The sequence below is a fragment of the Marmota flaviventris genome, chromosome 1 (genome assembly GCF_047511675.1).
Source record: "Marmota flaviventris isolate mMarFla1 chromosome 1, mMarFla1.hap1, whole genome shotgun sequence".
In the NCBI taxonomy this organism is placed as follows: domain Eukaryota; kingdom Metazoa; phylum Chordata; class Mammalia; order Rodentia; family Sciuridae; genus Marmota; species Marmota flaviventris.
Genome location: NC_092498.1, coordinates 20,413,929 through 20,434,947, shown reverse-complemented (window position 1 = coordinate 20,434,947; position 21,019 = coordinate 20,413,929). Strand labels below are relative to the sequence as shown.

At 38.1% G+C, this 21,019-nt stretch overlaps 1 protein-coding gene and 1 pseudogene across 1 annotated transcript in view; one reads left to right on the top strand and one right to left on the bottom strand.

Moving 5' to 3' along the window:
• Exoc4 (exocyst complex component 4) overlaps positions 1 to 21,019 on the top strand; it is a 765,522-nt gene that overhangs the window by 570,047 nt on the left and 174,456 nt on the right. The gene's annotated exons all lie outside the window — the stretch shown is intronic.
• LOC114104126 (origin recognition complex subunit 2 pseudogene) lies at positions 19,564 to 21,012 on the bottom strand (annotated as a pseudogene).

The window sequence follows — 21,019 nt, the reverse complement described above, 5'->3', positions numbered from 1 at the left end:
TTCCCCTTTATAGTCAAGAAAGTTAGTGAACAATTATTATATAACTGTAAGACTTATCTACAATTATTATGTCTATATATGTAGACTTTAAGGGGAGAGCTGGTTTAGATCCGGCCCCTGGCTGTAAGTCTTTAATCTTATCCCTTTTAGCCATGTAAACAGGTCTCATCCCTCAACACACCAAGGCTCCAAGCCTCAGTTTTCTTGCCTGTGATCTGAGGCATTTACCCCACAGCATTATCAGGAGATTGGATGATCTGGAACCTATAGAAGAACTGTAACTGTGTAAAGTGAGACCCTACAGGAATATTAATTTTAAGAAACTGGTCCTTATCAGTAGACAAGAATGGGCTTTGATATTAGATATGGGATCAGATTCCAACCTGCTGTTACTGGCTGTGTGAACTTTCATAGGAAGCCTAGCTTCCTTGAGCCCTAGTTTCCTATAAGTTAGAAATAATACTAATCCATCTCTTGCTACTCCAGTATGTAAATTAAATCATAATGCATGTAAAAGAATGTAAGACCTGTACAGATAAAGTTATTGGTGCAATTGTAAATGAAAAAATATATATGATGCTTTACTAAGTTGTGAGAGAGCTTTGTAACAGTTAAGCCCATGTAGCACTCTCCCTAGGTCTAATTCCTGGCACTGGTGTTTACTCACAGAGGGACATCACCTGTTCTGTAATTGCTTGTAAAATTCTTTGCCACCCCACATTAGATTATTTTTGAGTATAGGGAGACTACATGAGCATCTCCCAGTGTAGCATCTCAAGAAAAGTCTGTTGAATGATGAAATGTGAGGCTTTTATGATCTACAATACTTTTTATGCTATGGTTCCTCATAAGATATCATTCACAGTTAGAAAAGTGGCTATAGATTGGAATTAGGAGGGCAATGGCCAATTAATACAGTTGGTGTGCAATCTACAAAATTGCTCCTATCCATCTTCAGGCTTATTGATGGCTTTCAATTCAAGTTTCTTGCTTGATAGGATCTCATTTGAAACCAGAGTGCTAAGGAGAAATAGGACACTCTTCTTGAGGTACTGGGGATTGAACCCAGTGGTGCTCTACCACTGAGCCACATCACTGGCTCTCTGTTGTTGCTGCTGCTATTGCAGTTGTTGTTATTATTATTGACATTGTCATCATTGTTATTATATTTTGAGATAAGTTCTCACCAAGTTGCCCAGGCTGGCTTTGAACTTGTGATCTTCCTGCCTTAGCCTCCCTTGTAACTGAGATCATAGGCATGTGCTACCATACTTGGCTTAAAACATTTTTAAAAATAATACCTCCACCTGCTCTACCTGGATGATTGCCTTAGTACCTGGGACTAAACACACATACTTTTATCTGCCAAATGGCCCTGAGGAAGATACTCTGTATGCCTTTGGGAATCACATGTCTTAGAAACTCCTTGCGTGTGGCTTTGTGCAGATACTCAGTTGATTCTAAGATTGGTGTTCTGTTCAGTTTGCAGACATCACAGTTTTCTTATACCTTTACTCCACGACAGTTAGTCCAAACCTATATTAGGTTATTTTCAAGTTAGTCAAAATAGTGTCACAGTCTTGGGCACCTCTTATGCTTCGTTTGGTTTGAACAGCAAGTGGCATCGTGTTGCAGCTTGCTCCCTAATTCCAGAATGCATCTCAACTTCCAGTCACTTATTTTGTGACAGCGTTACACTCTTTCAGGTCTCTTTTGTTGATATCCTCTTGGTACTTTGCCCTTCAAACTTTGCCAAACCACACCCAGTGGCACCTATTTAATTTTTTAAAAAACTGATTCTGCTTTTCTTACAATTTCTTTTCAGTTGAGTTAAATCTACAGCCATTGCTTGTGCACTCTTAGTTTTTCCAAGCGTCCATTAGAGGCAAATGGAACCACAGTTCCTGCTACATTTCAAGCACAATGTCCCAAAGGTGGTGAGACAGAGCATCAATCTTCAGCGCCACCTGGCTCCCTGATAAGCTTTTGTTTTATGTGTGGCTCTGTTGTCAGGAGCTTTGCTCCCTCTGTTCCTACCATCTCACCCAGAGAGCTTTTCTGAATATGACAACCATCTAAAGACGAATTATCTCCTGGAAAAGTTAATTTCTGTTTCTCAGCAGGGAGCCGTTGGTTCCCGCTGGGTTTGAAAGTGCTGCTGTTTAGTTAATGGATGAGTGTCTCTTGGATCCTGGTACCCACACTGGAACTGCTGCAGTGCCTAGCTTTCCATTTGCTTTAATTTCCTACTTGCAGCTGGAGTTAGGAGACCTAAATGGGTTTATTCACGGGATAGTGGCTTACAGTCATTAGCATGGGCAGGAAATGATATTGAAGACAAGGTCTGGAGAGCTGCTGTTATGCCATCCTTGTTCAGCTAGGACAACTTTGTTGCTTGGTTGGTTGGTTGGTTGGATTTTCTTTTAGAGAATGGATTCACAAAATCCTTGTAGAAGTAGAACAAATAGCCTAACATAAGAAGTTCATCTCTGACTTTTAAGAGTGGGAAAAGAATGGATAGCATTTTTTTGTGTTTCTTCAATGCCAAAGATTGTGACGATAAAATAAGATGCTGGATGGAAATTTCTCTAGCACTTTTAAGTATAATAGTCAATGTTGCTAATGTTTTATATCCTGAAGCTCTTTAAAATGCAGGAAATTTTGTGACAACTAGTACTCTTATCTTCCAAAAAGCAGAGCCAGGATGCAGACTACAAAACTTTTAGGACACATCTAGAATGTTTCTGTTAGATTATGAAATTGACACTTTTGTTGGTCAATAAGGTCAAATCTTGGCAATTTCTTGCAGGTTCAAACTCTGTAGTTTGGGCTTTTTAGATACAGTTATAAAAGCCAACAGAGTACTGTAGGTATGTGTTTCCCTCTCTGAAAACACCCAAAGCCTAGAGGCCAAGGCCTGTTTGTCCTTGAGAGGAGCCCAACCCTAAGGTATTAACTGTGTATCAGAAAAATGACAGAGTCTCTATGCTGGGGAACATCTTGGGAACACAGACCTGCTAGTATTGGACTGCTCTCTTCCCACTTTTAAGCCTCCTTTTCCTCAGCATTCCTGCATATTACAGTTAACAGCAGCATGAGATAGCGATCACCAAACTACAGGTTCTGAGGAACCAAGTAAAACAGCCAGCAATTCCTCATTCCTAAAAAGTATTTGACAATATATATATTTTTTTAATTCTGGTGATGCCAGAAATGTGTTTATTTGGCAGTTTATGAGAGGGAAGAAGAAACTGTGTAATAAAAGAAGAAAGGGAAAGAAAAGGAACCCCCATCCCAACCCCACCATATCTGCAATGCAACTTTGGGCAAATATCTTTTTTTTTCTTGATGTTTTTTTTTTTTTTTTTTTTTAATATATTTATATATGACAGTGGAATGGTGATTACAAATAAAAGTCATGAGACATGGTGTTTGGTCAGCAGGTGGTTATATTATGTAGCTTTAGAAACAGTCCAATAAAGTGCTAAGGCATACATCAATAGTGGCTCCAGTGCTTCAGATCTTTAGTTGTTTTTATCTTTCTTTTTTTAACTTTATTTAGTTCATTTTTTAAAAAAAAAAAAAGCTTTATTTTCAGGGCATTTTATTTCTTTGGTTGATCAATTGACAGAAGTACTAATTATAGCAGAAGGGATAGAATGGATCGCCTTAGTTAAACTAAATCATTGCTTCCAGCTGTGAAGCTCATGTATGGCTCTTTCTAAGATTTCCAGGGACATCTCCAGGAAGTCAAGGATGTTCTTTAAGTCAAAGATAGATACATTCATATTTCTTCTTTCTTCTTCTTCTTCTTCTTTTTTTTAATAATACAAGGGATTGAACCCAAGGCCTCACATATTCCAGAGAAACATTCTACCACTGAGCTGCATCCCCCAACCCAGATATCTTTCTTTTTTTTTATTTATATATGACAGCAGAATGCATTATAATTCTTATTGCACATGTAGAGCACCATTTTTCATATCTCTGGTTGTATACAAAGTATATTCACACCAATTTGTGTCTTCATACATGTACTTTGGATTATAATGGTCATCACATTCCACCATCATTAATTACCCCATGCCCCCTTTCTTCCCCTCCCACCCCTCTGTCCTATCTAGAGTTCCTCTATTCCTCCCATGCTACCTCTCCCTACCCCATTATGAATCAGCCTCCTTATATCAGAAAAAAAAAACATTCAGCATTTGTTTTTTTGGGATTGGCTAACTTCACTTAGCATTATCTTTTCTAATTCTGTACTATTTCATTTACATTTACCTGCAAATGCCATCTCTTTTATTGCTGAGTAATATTCCATTGCATATATATGCCACTTTTTTTAATCCATTCATCTACTGAAGGGCATCTAGGTTGGTTCCACAGTTTAGCTATTGTGAATTGTGCTGCTACAAACATTGATGTGGCTGTGTCCCTGTAGTATGCTATTTTTAATTCCTTGGGTATAGACCAAGGAGAGCGATATTTCTTATTAAAAAACTGAAGGTCTGGAGACAACACTTGGTGGTGGAGCACGTGTCTTGCATGAGTGAGGTCCTGGGTTCAAACCCTAGCACTGCCCAAAACAAAAAACTGAGGTGGGCATTATGTAGGAAAAACATTTTTCCCATATACTTACATTTGGTGATGTATAATGAAAAGCATTTAAAAATTAACATATAAAGCAACTGTTACCAGGTCAAGGATCTCTGTGTTATTGCAAGGATCCATCAATCTGAATAATTTGTCAACATAGGTAATTGTTTTGTAGCCTGTAAATGTATTTCATTGAAACGTTTTTGGCAAGAAAACAAAGACTGTGTTAGAGGATGCCATCTAGTTTGGAACAGCTTTCTTGTTTGGAAAAACTCCCAACTTTACAACTCTGCACTAGTGACTGATGGTTGTGACATTCAACAATTCTACTGGAATCTACTGACCAAACAGTTATATAAATAGATTTCATAAAAGGCAATAAGTGGCCCTTGAGTTATTTGTTTTCTTGCATCTGTTTAGGATGGTATTAGTAGCAATAATAAGTATATCTTGATTCTTTCCACACCTAAGACTTATTCTCATCACCATCATCAGTTAATATTTTGATGATTGCTGGCTGTGTCTCTGCTGCTATCCCTAACGGCTACTTCACATAAACAACTGTAATGAAATAGTGCAGAGCATCGTGTGCCCACGGTGATTATTTATTCACAAGTTCTGAAGTTTGATTTGACTAGACCCACTAATCTATTTGTGGAAATGGGTGCTATCAGTGCATATTTGGATGGCATTTCATTTGTTGCTTTTGTGTATATCATGTGCACAGCCATCTTGAAAGAGGTCATTTCTTCTATTTTGCATAGAAGAAACTTGTCTAACTCTGTTACTGTATCACAATTAGAGTATGCGACATTAGGATCCACTCTTTAATTCTTCTAATTTTGTGTTCTTCTTACTCTGCTTCCTTTCCTGAATTAGGAAGGCATAAGGGGTCTTCAACTTTCAAAGGTTGGTAGGAATTATTAGATGATCTTGCTAACCCCCAACCTTTTCCAATAACTACTGATATTTAATAATTTGCCAAATACCAATCCAGAAAATATTGCTTAGTAGTAAATTCTTAAATCATTTCCTTCTGGTTTTTAAAACTTTCACTGTACTACAAAAGGAAGAGGGATTGAATGATGAAGGATAATTACTCCCAAGAAAATTTGTGTATCAGAAGTGGGAACTAAACTTTGTCCTGCTGTGGCCTATCTGGACCTCGTAGTCTTACATGATAAGAAGTGAAAATACAGGAGTCCCGAAGACCAAGTTTCCTAGACCAGGAGCCCTAAGAACAGAAACTGAAGCCCTGAGAACATTTGATAGCCTGGGGACAAGGGGAAGGAGAGGTCCTTTCTGAGCATTTATCTTCTCCAGTCCTGGGTGGTCAGCGCCTGGGTTCCTTCTCACCTTCTTGGCCTAGTCCTATTGTTGCTCTGCCCCCTTCCCCATTTTGTGTTCCAAAGGGGTGGTGTGCCCATATTGTTTTTCATCCTTATTGGATGGCATCCTTATTGGAGGCAGTTGCTACATTTCATGAAATACCAAAGTTTATTTCTTTTATTCCCGTGGTGATTTTAGGAAATAATTGATTACTAGTTTTGCACAGGCATAAACTCACTCAGGTGATCTGAGATATTCAAGAATGAACAGGACCAGGCTTTGTTTCAGGAAACTTAAATTTTAACTTAGGTATATGAAAAATACATTTGTATGATGAATTCTGTCTTCCTCATCAAAGTATTCATGGTACTTTTTGCACACCTGACTTGGGAAATGATAGCGATGCTCTTGCACTTAAAGTAATTGATTGCTTTAAGAAATTAACAGTAAAAGTAGATTAGTATAAATAAAATGGAAGCTTCCGAGTTCGTAACTAGTGATCTTAACCTAGGTACCAAAGTTTGTGTACTTACCCACAGACCCTTAGTCAAATCTAGTTATTCTAGAAAATTTCAGCTATTTGATTTTCTGACTAACATTGTTATTAATTAGTTTTGGTGTTGGGGATTGAACCTATGACCTCTCACATGCTAAGCAAGTGCTCTGCTTCTGAACTACATCTCCAGCCTCTGGTTCACATTATTTTTAAAAAGCAGCATACTAATATTTCAGGAACTGAAAATAGTCAGGGTCTACTACTATTTTTTTTATTCAAAGCATTAAGATTTAATAGCTGCCAGTCTCTATAAGGAAAACTATGAAATCATTAAACTACATGCTGATTTGCAACTATTTAAGTGGGACACAAACTGCTTTCTCTGCCACAGTACCTTTTGAGGGCATGGCTTTGTTGCTGAACAGAGAGGTTAATTGTGATAACAACAAACCATTAATTCATAATGAGTCATTATGTGGTTACATTAAGATCTATGGATTTCACTACAAAAGGCAGGGCAGCATGAATATATTTTAGAAAAATCATCAAAGACTGGAGTGTAAGAAATTATATAAATCATTAAAGTGTTTGTTTATACTGGAAGTTTGATTTATTAAATATTATATTAAAACAGGTAAACTACTTATTAGGAATTGGGATTTTATTTGGGAATTATTTTTCTGAAAATGTAAGTGAGTAGTAAAGGATTATTATGCATGCATTTTTAAAATATATTTATTTATGTATTTATTTTTTTATGTGGTGCTGAGGATCGACCCAGTGCCTCATACTTGCAAGGCAAGCACTCTGCCACTGAGCTATAGCCCCACCCCTATTATGCATGTAATTTCAATGATATTTATAGTTATCTAATAGTTTTTAATTTGCTTAAACAAATTTCATGTAACAGAGTTGTTATTTTGGCTAATTTCATCTTCCCAATCAGATTTAAAGTGATTTTTAGCATTTTTATTTTTACTGAATTTCTTATTTTCATTCTCTTAAAAAATGGCAACCTTGTGTCAAAAGAAATGAAAATTAAGAAATTCATTGGCAGTGCATTGAAACAGATGAAAACAAGTAGCTTGTGATGAAAACCTCTAAGAGTCATATAATCTACTTACAAATGACATATAAATTCAGTGTATGCCAAAAGTTTTTTTTAAATTATACTAATATTCTGAACATTTAATTGAACTACATTATAATCCCATTGTTGCACTGTCATGTTTATTTTTATTCATTCCTGTAGGGATACTTGTTTTTTAATTAATTGATTTCTCAAGATACATTTTGATAACCAAATGAATGCAAAGGCATCTATTTTGCTGTGCATATTTTTCTTTATATTCATGTCTCGAGTATTTTTGCAGGTGAACTAAACTTAATTTGGTCAACATTTATGAATGGGGACTATAAAACCACCATTTATTTCACTAAGTGCTTTTCGTAAATATAATCTTATTTAATCTTTGCAATAATCCTCTGAAGTGAATACTTTAAATCAAGGGAAACTAAGTGACTTCTCAGGGCACAGAGCAAGTTACTATCAGAGTTAGCAGTGAATCCCCACACTTTGCTCTCCTTGCTACAAGTCTTCCCTCAAGCATCTGGCTTACTGGGTATCAGACACTGGCTGGCTGCTCAGGGTGTGCAGGGCCCTATGTGTCTCAAGGTTTAGTTGGGATGAGATGGTTTGGGGCAGGGACTAAAGAATAGGGGTGCAGGTGTGTTTTTCAGTGCAAGCAGTACCAGAGGAAATAGGCAAGAGATGAGGCCAACTGGAGACACCATGCTGGCAAGACTGCTGTCCTATTACTGGCGAGGGTACTCAGTCACACAGGCTGGGCAGCAGGGATTTGGTTAATCTGAGGCACTGCAGCTTCCTCCTCCTGCTAAACTCTGACAACTGCCCTCCTATTTAATTATTTATCTGTGTTCCAAAGTAGAACTCATTTTGATTCATCTCTGGATCTGAGAGCCCGTGTGCTCTGAAGCTTGGAGGTGGTTCCCCCATCCCAAGTTGAAGTATAATTTACAAATAAAAATTCTACATAGTTAAGGTGTAGAACGTGATGATTTGATATATGTATACATTGTGAAACGATTACCACAATCAAGCTAATTAGTACATGCATTGCTTCATATACTTACTCTTTGAAGCTTTGAGTTTTAGAGCTTTGCAGGACTTGTACAGCTTCTAATAAAGACAGAAGTGTGCATGCTCCCTTTGCTGAAATGGATTCAGTCCATCCTAGTTTTCATGGAGAGGCTCATTTGTAAGTCCCTTTGGTTGATTTGAAAACATTTATCTGTCCTGTGCCCTGCATTCTCTCTATCCAAACCAACAAAACTCAACCCCTGGAACTTGCCTGGTTGTAGTGTAGTATTGGGCTCCCAGACAGCCACACACCACCTATCAGTGACCTTGGGCACTATAATAGAGGATTCTGCCACTTATGGAAGCTGCTACTACTCAGTCCAGGCATTGCCAGGCTCCAGGGATCCACTAGGAGTAATTAAGCCAGTAGGCTCTGGAGCCAGACTGCTTGAGTTCAAGTTGTGGCTCTGCCACTTACTACCTGGGTAGCCTTGGGAAAATTTCTTACCCCCTCTGCCTCAGTTTTTTGCTTTGCAAAATGGCAATAATAGCACCTTCTTCACAAGATTATTGAAAGGACTAAGTAAACTATTATAAATTTCTAATATGTGTCCTATGAATGCTCTCTGAAGTAGTGATCAGCACTCAGCTAACATGCTGTTATTGTCATTGTCATCATTGACCTCAACCCTTTCAGAACATACAGAACCTTCTGCCCCTTCCCACTGAGGGCAGTATCCCAACCTCCTCTTTCAGCGGCCTGACCAGTGCAGGTCAGGTCTCCTTACAAGCTGTTAAACTTTTCCTGGGGAAAAAAAAAAAGATGATTATTCTTTCACATGGAGTCAGGGAAGGAGAATAATGTATTTGAGGGGTTTCCCTCAGCCATTTCTTTATTGGCTATAACAGAATTAGTCTCTCAAATTTTCCTGCCATATTCACTTAAAAGTGACATTTAGGATGACCTGTAGAATAACAGTGGAATACCTTCATCACTTCCTTAAACCTGCAAAGACCAATTTTTCGATGCCTCAGAAGTGGGCATGCATATTTAAAAAGACCAGGTCTTTCAGCAGAACCCTGAGCAAATGCGTATTGATTCACTTAATTAAAGGAAGATTATAACTTGTGCACTGCACTCCGTGTGTTCTCTTGACTACTGTATGCTTCCACGGGCTGTTTAAAGCATGTGTGCTAATGGCCTTCTCTTTTAGCCCTGCATGCATTTGACATATTTCATCAATTTGGTAATCAAATAATCACCAAGAATACAGAAGGCGAAAAATAAGAATTTTCTTTTATAAGTTAAAATACTATAAACTGTCTTTAGTAAGAGTTCTATGTGGAATATGATTCAAAGAGATTCTTCCTTTTTTTCAAATTTTATTTTATTTTAAGAGCAAGGGTTCTTTAACTTTTTTTACCCTTCTGATCAAACTTCTTGGCTTGGATAGGGGTCATAGAACTGTGAAGATTTGACTGGGCCATTTATTTGGGAGACCTCCAGTGTTCACATCTTTAGATCATTCCTTTTGGACCAGATTCCACAGAGGAAGATTCTCTAAACTACTTTCTGGAGACTAAAGCCTGGCTGCCAACATCAAAGAAACCAAATGCAAACAAAGTGGCAGTGGGCTGGTGATTCTTGTCATCCAATATGTGTCAATTCACCTAATGCCCACGTTTTTCTCTCGCCCTCAATTATTCATGCCACCGCCTAGTCCAGAGACCCTCTATTTTATTCTTCCAGAGAATAAACCTTCAGGTTTTTGTTAGAGTGGGGAGGAGATCTGGAGGTCTGACTACTGAAATAGACCAATAAGCAATCCTTTTATTAGCCATTTTTATTAACCCTTTTGCTCCTGCATCAGATATGCCTGGAGCTGATAGGAATTTGAAGTGGGTTGCTTTTCAACTTTCCCCACTACTGCCATAGGATTCTGTTTTCTGGAGTCTAATTTATAGAGTCGCTTGCCACTGTAATCTACTTTCCAGCTTCCATAATTGGCTTGTTTTTGTTTTTTCCCTCCTGTTCTCCTTACCCTTTGTAGGTTTATGTCTTAGAAAAGAAATAATCTCTTTTACTGTCATTTCAGCAGGGATTTGGGTGACAGAGAATCCATCTGCATGTTCAGTCAGCTTTCTTTACCTGGAAGTAAACTCTTTGCTCATCGCATCTCTCTATTCCTCATACCTGTGCCTTTACTCAGAGCTGTGCTCTGCCATTCACGACAGGCATCTGAGGAGAAATATGTCCCTTTCTTCTCTTCCTACCCATGCTATTGAGGTCCAGTTTCTCCACTTACACCCCATAAAGGCCCAGCTTATTTCTTGGTTTGTCTGTGAAACCATTCTAAGCATCCCAGGCTGTAATGAAGAGCATCCATATATATTTCATGTGTGTGACTGAGTTTTTGCATATTCATCTTTTCCTTTATCTTTCAGAACCCTAAAACTCAATTACATTTTCTTCATGCTAGTGCCTTGTCTGATAATTTGTGATGGAAGTGGCAATATGATCAATTGAAAAGAGCAGCGTTGACTAGGACAGCCTGGGGGCCGATCTGGGCTCCACCACTTTCCAGCTATGTTTTCATGGACATTTAACTTAACCTTTCTGCAGCTCTCTGTCTTCATCTGTAAATGAGCTGTGTGAGGACTGCATGACATGACATGTAACCTGTGGCATAGAGGAGGTGTTGAATACAAATTCTATCTTCTTGGCACAGTGCTTCCTTGATAGTAGAGCTCAAGAAATATTCAGTAAATGATTTTTCTGGAAAAAAAGAGCTTAGTAGAGATTCTCCATTAGACATAGTTACTGTACTTTGTCCAAGCTGTGTCACATCAGTTGTGGCACAACTAACGTCCATAGAATGTTATGGCAGGAAATTCTTAGGGCACCAGGGGAGCAGAAACAGTGTTCAGTAAAACTGAAAAGGCCTCAGTCTCAGTATTGGCTTTACCAGAGTCAACCTGAGGCTTATAGCTGTGCTTCCTGTTTACAATTATAAAAGTGAGAACTGTGTTAACTAACTTCCAATTCAGTCCACAGCTTGCCACTTGGGATCTGGAAGCTAGCTGATTCTTTGACCTAAGGCACTCTGCTATGTAGAGTTGCCAGTTATAATTATATGTTCAGGTGTCAATTAGCAAAACAGCCCATTATTTGGCAGTTTGGAGTAATGAGATGGATCTTGCCCTAATCTTTCAATTCAACAAGCATTTGATAAGTGCTTTGTACATAAAATTCTATATTGTGCATACCTAGTAAAAATTACACAAAGAGCTGGAGGTCAGAAATTTAAATGTGCATTCCTTTGTGAACTCATGAATTTTCCAAGAGAATCTTAAGCAATAATGAAAAATGTAGAATGTTCTCTATTTAAAAAATATTTTTTCTTTCATACATACCCTTTGTATTCAAGTGATAAGAGTTTCAAAGACTTCATGGAAAAGATATCATGGAAATCCATTTAGTGTAACCATTTAGTGGAAAAATATTTCTGAAAAATGATTGTAGTGGACTCTGCTTGACTCTGGGGAAACCTTGGTCAGTGAAACAGACCATCTTTTTCCAAAGGTTGCTAGTTGCTTGTGATATTTAATGACATCAGAGCTTTCCATGAGACTCTTATTAGTGCCACATCCAGCTTTATGCATGGATTGTCTTCATTAAATTCATTTGTTGCACTCTCTTTTTATCATTATGGCTTGAGCTGTGATTATTTCCCGTGAATTAAAAGTTTCTGCAGGACACAGAAAGAAGATGCAAGACCTTGCTTAGGGAGTTGAGAGCATGGTAGCCTATAGCATGGTAGAGCATGAAGACTCAGCCATGCACTGGACTTACCTTCTCAAACTTCCTTTTTCACACTTGACCTCTGTTCTACTCATTGGATTAGAGTGCATATTCTGTTTTTCATAAACTCTAGCGTTCTTTTTTTGTCACTCTCTTTCTGAATTTATTAGATTCAGAATGTGGTGAATTATTAGATCAAACATCCAGATTGTTATCTATCCATATATTTGAGAATGGATGTATTTGGGTAGTCATACTCCTGAGGTTCCTGAGAGATGGTCTGATATTTTTAGGAATTTTGTGAGCTGATTAATAAACACAACCATTAATAAAAATAGATTTCATAATATTAAAAGCAAAGGTAAGAAATACTCAAATTCATAAGTTCTTAATTATTTTACTACATCTTACTATTATCCCTGCCCTTGAGTTAATTTCCATCCATTGTAGCGATACTATGTATCACTATGTATGTTACTGTGCATCTCTTCCCAGCTCTGAGTTTGGTGGCATTACATTTACTGTTTAAAATTGGCCATGGTAGAACTATTTACATTACTAAAACCAAAAACACTACAAATCGAACTTCTCCATCTCTCTGGAGAGCCAGTTATCAAACCGCCAGTCATGTTCTTTTCTTCTACTACTACCAGTTGCCAATGACCTTGAGCACCACAGTTACTGTTTATCTTCAAGATGGCCAATTCTCCCACTAAGATAGTCAAACCTGTCTTTTGCCCCAAAGCCTGAGTGAACAGATTTCTACTCTGGATTCATGAGCACTCCTACACTGCTCCTCCTTCCTTCCTGTTTATCACCAATGAACCAGTCATTCATTTATCCTTTCCTTCTTCTATTTTTACCATCAATTCCCTTCTCCTTCCTCCTCCTTCATATTCTTTCTCTACCAGTGATTAAGAGCAGGGCCTCTGAAGCCCACCTGACTGAATGGCTCAGAATCTGAATCCACCATTAACAGGTGGTATTACTTTTTCTGCCTTGGGTTTATTATGTGTGAGTTGGAGATAATAATAGTATTTACCTCACAATTTTTATGGGGCTTAAATGAATTAATGATTTTTAAATCACCTAGAACACTGCCTGGCACATAGTAAGCAATAGGCACATTTTTTTTTATTAAAATAAACACCTGTGACTATTATGGTCTGCAAATGAGTGTCCCCTAAACACATTCCTGTGCTAATGTAGGAATGTGAAATGACTGCACTGGAGCACTGGAACTTCACCATCCTAGTTTGAGTGAACTGTGTGGTACCTGTAGGCCTGTGGAGCGAGGGGGCTTACCCTGGAAGAGCATATCTTCCCCAGGTCCCCTTCCCCCATCCCACCCCCTCCCCCTCTGCTTCCTTGCTGCCATCAGTGGAGTGACTTTCCTCTGCCATGCCCTTTTGTAATGTGCTGCCTCACCTTGGCCCAGAGCAATGCAGTCGGCCATCTATGCACTGACACCTCTGAAACTGGAACCCCAGATAAACTCTTCCTCCTCTAGATTGTTCTTGTCAGGTGTCTTGGCCACTGCTACAAAAAACAGCTACCTAGTCCTTTCCTACAGGCTTATGTGGTAGTGTTCAAGACCAAGTAGTAGTAGAGGGATACATGAAAATAAAAGAAGCCAAATTGCCTGGAGATGCACCTGAAAATGATAGCTCTAGGAAACTAGGGGAAAGGTGGGCGAAATAAACCAGAGGAGGGGTCCCAGCAGGGAGGGAGGTAAGAGAAAATAAAAACAGTAATATTTCAGAGCAACCTACAAAAATTACAAAATATATAATAGAGACTTTTAATATTTTCTTTCAAACAAGAATACCAGGAAAATAAAGGCACATTTTTCTAACTGTATAGAAAATGTCCATTTTTATTTTAGCAATTAAATCAATTTCAGTCTTCATTCAAGACAGAAATTTGGTTGTCATATATTTAAGGTACTTAAGCTAAATCAAACATGTATTGAACAAGAGCCACAGAGACAGAGTGAGAAGAGTGTCCATATCTATAAAAAAAAACGCAGGCCCAGGAGCCAGAGTACTCGTTTGTTTGACCATCTGGAAATCTCTAGTGATCTAGGCACTTAATTTTACCCTCATTTTTAGAACAAAAGGGAGACAATAAAAGAAGAAAATGGGCAGCAGGGACATTGTACTTTTCATTTAAAAAAAAATCTTAGTGATAAAAGGAGCAGAGAGTTTAAAAGAAAAAAATGAAAAACCATTAAAATGATTTGAATGCTCTGTCTGTATTTTGTGGTGGGCTCTATTGTTTTCTGTTACATGGGAACTGTGGTAATTTTATGAATCATTAGAGTTTTCTTTCCAAATTATATCTGCATGTTCTTAAAGTGCCTCCTAAGTTACCCACAGTAAGAGGCTGTTGAACAATTTCATTTAATGCTTTTGAATTTTGTACTAATTTTGCATTTTAAAAAATTTATACTTAACAACCCAGAGATAAAATCATGACAGCTGAGTCTTTGTGTGTTTTATTTCTCCTCCTTTTTAAATCAGTGGAGGCTGTCTTTATTCTCATGTATAGTGACTATATGAAGCCCTTGTTTGGTATAATGATGGCTTCCCACTTAAAAGTAAGCACTCTCCCATACTATTCAAGGTTGAAGACAATCAGAATATTTGACCTTTGTCCTCTGGCCTAGGTCTCAGTAGGCATAGTGATCTGCAAAACATGAATTTTGTTACCTCTCCCTCGTAGAAAGATGGCCCACAAAGCTAGGCCACCAGCCTAGCATGTAGTCCACGAAAGCTGGTAGTGTATGCATGTGCATGGGAGGTATGAGCTGTGTAAAGATTTCAAGTTTACTTTCTTTGGGGGACTGCCTTTGTTTTTTCTGATATTATTTTTCTCCTTTTTTCTGTTAAAGCAGTCACAATTTTGTGAAAACAGTGACAATATAGGTGATCTTCTTGTTTTGGTTCAAGCGTCTTAATAAGATTAAAGGTCATATCTATGCTGGTCTCCTTTTCCTTCTGGTTGGTGAAATCCTAAAGTCTGGAAGTAATTGTAGATTCTAAGTATTGGCTGTATCCTTCCCAAGGGCGTAGGTGTTTCCTGTGTGAAGAGATTGTCTTAGAAGGAAATACATCAAAGCTTCAATATTCTGATTTTTAACCACTAACTATTCTTGTACTTGAGAGAAAAGCTGCCTCCCTGGGCAGCATGTGGGTGGTTCTATTACTGTTCTTTCACACTGACTTTGGCAGGATGCCCTGGAGTTTAGTTCATTAGAATGCATTATAGGGATTTCCAATCTCATCTTGGCCTATCTCCTCATAAATAATGTGCCTCAATAACTAAAATCTAGGAAAGAAAAGTGTGGATGACTCATGTCTTGGAAAGATGAGCTAAAGCCCAAGTTTACTTTATGGTAGGCAGGCTACAGATGTCACTGTGGTTCACGAAGATTATCTCGCCCCTTGCCAACATAGGTGCTTAACATCCCAAAGTCAGTGAGTATTAAAATGATGTTCAGAGCCCACTTCTCTTGTGGGCTTGTTTGATTTTGTGCCTGCAGTGCATTCTGTTTTGCTCAGCATGGAAAGAACATATAGAGCAGTTAACTTTATTCCTGGAATGAGCTAGAATGCTGGGTTTACAACTGCCAGTTTTTTTTAAAAAAAAACCAAACAACTACTTTTTAAAAGTCATTAGTTCTCAGATGTTATCGTGCCTCCCAGTGTGAGGCGTATCTGAATTGTACCTCTACCCTTGAACAAATTCTCCCTTGCCTGTGCATTCTTGCATGCTGCTGGAGCATTCTCTCCCCCAAACAGTTCCATATGTTCTGTTTTACTGGAAGCCAAGCTCCCTGCTCATTCTCCTCCTCAGAGGACTCCAGATCTCACCTCTGAGGTGCATGAGTAACTGAGGCTGAAACAATTTGTAGGGAAACTTGTCAGCATAATTGATTATTATATGGCGTGAGCCACCAAAGACAGGTGAGCCAGCACAGAGCGGAACAAATGCGTATGTAGTGTGTATCTCCCACTGGGTCCAACTGGACTTCCTCCTCTGACATGTTGATTTATATTATTTGTAGCTCTTCCCTAATGAATCCTGCCCCACTGTGGGTCATTGCAGCCTCCTGGTGAGTAACCTGCTTCTATGAGCAAAAAGAATAGCAAAGGTTCTGCTCTGTGAATTTTTGCATTTGTTTGTTGGCTCTAATGGGAGTGGCTGAGGACATGTAATCTCTAAAAGGACAAAATAATCACATAAAATGCTGGAATAATGTTGCCACATCAAGAAAGGGGCTGCTGTACTGCAGGTGCTTTGTGACATGACAGAAATCTGTTGAGGAGCATGAGAATTTTTGAATGTAAAGAAGTAACAGCATTTCCAATCACCTTTGGTGGCAGCTTGATGTTCTGATGTTCTTTGAAAACCTCTTTCTAAGTGTTATGCTTGTTCCTGGAAGCTGCTCTAAGTGTTAGACTTGCTATAAAATAGGGAGATAATGACTGCTCCACTTTCTCACAAGCTGTTAGGATACTGACTGAGATATTTGCAAAGTACTCTGAGTTCTCAGGAACAGGAAGAAGAGCATTACAAAATGCTATGGCAATGTTGTTCGCGGGGCATGGAAAATTATGCTAAGACACAATCTCAGAAACAAGTTTGAAGACAGGTCGGATTACTAATCTGAGCCTGTGCAGCTGTCCTGCATCCTTGTGGTCTGTCCTTTGGTCTTAGGTATCAGTTTGGTGTGATTCGAGGCCAGGGTTTCAGGAAAGCAAGAAGAGTTTGCCCACGCTGGCTCAAAACTGCCCAGGAGTAGACCATGGGCTGCTGGCCTGGAGTGGCCTCTGCCTCCAGAAGCCTGGTCAAACAGAACAGCCTGCTGATCCACCAGAAGGTTTGTTTCCTGTTCTGACTCTGTCTTGTCCACTGGCTGAGTTCCTCTCATCTCCCTTTCACTGACACATCTCAGGTGACCGTCTCTCTTCCCTCGCATATACTCCTTTCATAGCTATCCATCCACAAACCTGATTTTGGTCTAACAACCCCACCATTGTAACTGTTGTCTTAAGGTGCAATAAGCTTCTTCCTGTTAGTCCTTTTTCATCTTGACCTTGCTACACCAGACACCGTAGACTGCCTGGATAGCTAGAATGCATCACTTACGGTGTTTGTGTATTTACTAAAAGCAACAAAAATACTGACTAGGAAATGGACTCTGGGATCAGGCTGCTTAAGTTCCGATTCTCTATGTAACTATTACTTTCTAGTTGTGTGATCATGGACAACTTTTTCACCTCTTGGTACTTTTATTTTCTCAACTGTAAAACAGGGGTAACAATAGGAACTGTTTTATAGAAATTTAAGTAAGACTTACAGTGAGTTAAATAAGATAATGCATATAAAGTACTTGGACCTATTATGCCACATTTTATTACAATCTCCTGTTTTGTTTATTTATCTAAACTATAAACATCAGGAGGCAGAAAATGTGTGTGTGTGTGTGTGTGTGTGGTGTGTGTGTGTGTGTGTGTAAACTGTTGTACTCTTATGTTCCCAAAGAAAAGCACAGTGGCAGGGCCAGGCACATAATGGATGCCACTCCAGTAAAAATTGGATGGATTGATGGATGAATGGTAGGTAGGCAGCTCATTTTAACATTCACATTTATATTACAATGTAAACTCTTTATGTTTATATCCAAAACTTGAGAAAGGAAACCATGGTTCTTGGGAATCTTACTTTGTTCAATCAAGATCAATAAGAGTTAGAATAAAGTTATCTTTAAATATCCATCTATTCTTTGTAACCTCATTTATCTTTGATCCTTTTAATTCCTTTTTACTTTTATACTACTTCTTGTTATTAATTTTCTTCTTTAAGTAAATTGCCTTTTTAAGAGAACTTGTATTGGTTTTGTTAAGGAAAAGAATTAAGGTTTTTTTTTTAAATGTGTATACCTAGCCTTTAACACATGGAATAATTTGGGGCTCTTTAAGCAGAAAGAGAACATTTAGAAATATACAACAGGGAAGTAAAATTCCCAGGAACAATGTTAGATGGAATAAATCTTCCCAGTTTCTTCTTTCTTCCCTGGGATTTCATGAGTGGTTGGTTTTGTTATTTAAAAGTCAGATGCCCTTACACTATCCCTTTTCCTTGTAACTGCATCCTTTTTTTTTTTTTTAAGTTAAAACTGCTGATGCAGTAAATATTTTATTACACTGATATTTTAATGAAGAATTTCATTTCCAAGTATGAAATATTTCAGGGAGTATGTAAAGACTATAAGCTGATAACAGTAACCAAGGTTATCTATTTTTTTCCCTGCTTAAGAAGGCTTGTGTAAATACTTAGAAGCCTTGAAATTGTCACTTTAAAAAAAATTGAAATGTCTTACAGTGAGTTTTATGTCTACTTGACAGAAAACTCAAGATTGATTCATAGCCAGCCAATAATACACCACTCACCACTCAGGAAAAGAAAAATACATCAATTTATAAGAATAATGAAATGTTTTTATTTTCTTTTATCTTGAAAATACTTAGAAATCAATTTATTTTACTTCTCTAAACTGACTTCTCACTTGTATCATGAAGGTCAAAGTCAAGGCACAGATATTCATCGTTCCAAATATCATGACCTATTGTTTATGTTCTATGTTAGGTCTATACCTGTGTACTTCCTGTGCTTTTCTTACCTCTACCTTCTCGCCTAAAGAAGAAAACAGCAGCACTGACTTTTCAATCTACACCTTTTGTTAAGTTGTCTCAGAAACAGCGAGAAATGCTCTGCCTTCTCCATCACACTCACTGGTCCTGACATATACAACAGCAAATAAAGCAGATTTATGTGATGGCTGTACCTGTATTTCTATACTCTGGAATGTATATACTTGCAAACAATCAACTCCAGAAGTGCTAAAAGGCCCTCAGAAATTAGGAATAGTATTTTTAGTATAAAAGAATTTTAAAACATCCAGTTACAAATAGCCCCTGTGCACACTGTTTGTTCCAGCAAGAAGTGCAGAGAGGTAGCAAATGGAAGGCACATTTTTCCCAAGTTGAGGACCACTGCATTAAGCTAGAGATCATATAACAGCCAGGCCAATCAGGGGTTCTAATTGATGCCATCTCCTCTGACCAATATTAAATGTCATATGTTGGGAAAATAATCTGATGTTAGATGTAAACACAGCACTTTTGACTGGAGGAAAGGCAGGTGGGGTTTAACAACCCTTTCACGGAAAGTTCAAGAATAAAGGAAAGCTTCAAGTCTCCTCTTCCTTTTCCAAGAAATCAATAAATACTTCACTCCATCAATTCCCTCCTAGGTATTTATAAGTTTATCATAGCTAAATTCAGTTAACTGATCTTGGAGTGTCAGATTACTACTGACTAGGAATGCCCCCAACACTGCTGGTAAACATCTGGAAAAGAAAGTCCATTGTAGGAAAAGTTATCTAGTTATCCACTGATACTTTATTAGTAGCCTGAACATCCACCTTATGTTAGGAATAAGAGTTTGTGAGATATGAGTCAGGGAACTAAGAGGTAGAGATCCAGACTGTTTATCCATAAGAGAATTTCCATAGGATGTTCTTTAGTATAAGGATTAGATGTAGTCACTTTAGACCGGAGCCCGTTACAACAACTCTCTTTTACATGATCCCACTGAGAAAAGCAATGAGGTAGTCAGTAGATGCTACAATATGTATATTACACAAAGATGATTACTGTCCAATAATTTGCTGGCTGTCATCTCCTCTCAACATCCAAATGTGGATGGAAAGTATAGTTCTAAAGATGAATCTCCTTTACATTGGATTATTATCCAGTCTAGTCGATCCCCGCAATGTCATAAAGTCCCAATATGATCAAGGACTTCTTCAGTTATAAAATTAAGGACTAATTTCACATTGGTTTCAGGAAAGAAGTCAGAGTTGGCAACATGAATAAAGTCCTGCAGCATAGTGCTTCAAAACCTTTATGGTAAATCTTAGAACCCAAACCATCAAGCACAACTCAAGGAGTAACTGTAGCATCCATTCATGAAACCATTGTTCATATGACTAAGTTCCTCATAGAGTTGTGCAAGTTCCTTAGAAAAGGAAGGAGAAACCTTACTGAATAGATTACGCAGAGTTGGCAGATCCAGGTTAGCTCTCTTTGGTTTCTGCAGTGTTCTATCAGAGGTGAAAACTTTTAAACTGCTGTGAGTCTCAAAATACTCTGCTAAGTTGCTTGTTTTATCTTTTTAAATTTTCTTTGAAGGTGTTTCTTTTCAAACAAGAGCTGAAACTCTATTCTAGGCTTGAATCTTTTGGCTATGACTGCATTAGTCTCCTCTTCGTATTCTGAGAAAGCTCTTCATCATCCTTTAAATTGAAAGCAGAATATTCACTTTCACTGTCAGAATGAGACCTTGGAACTATTAATCTTTCCTTAGACTACAAGGTGGCGTTGACAGAAATTCACTTTTGTCATTGTTCTTCAGCTGAACTTTGAAGCCGAATGGCCCTTGCTACTTTGAGGAATATTTATCATGATTTCAAAATCATTCTTCAAACTGAATTGAACACTACTTCTTGGTGTGTTTGCTGGTTCTTAAGTCAATATAGGCATCTTCTCAGAGTGTTTTGTACTCTAAAGGGAAAAAAATAATATTCCCATCATTTGTAGCAGAACCATTTTTCAGGAATTAGTGG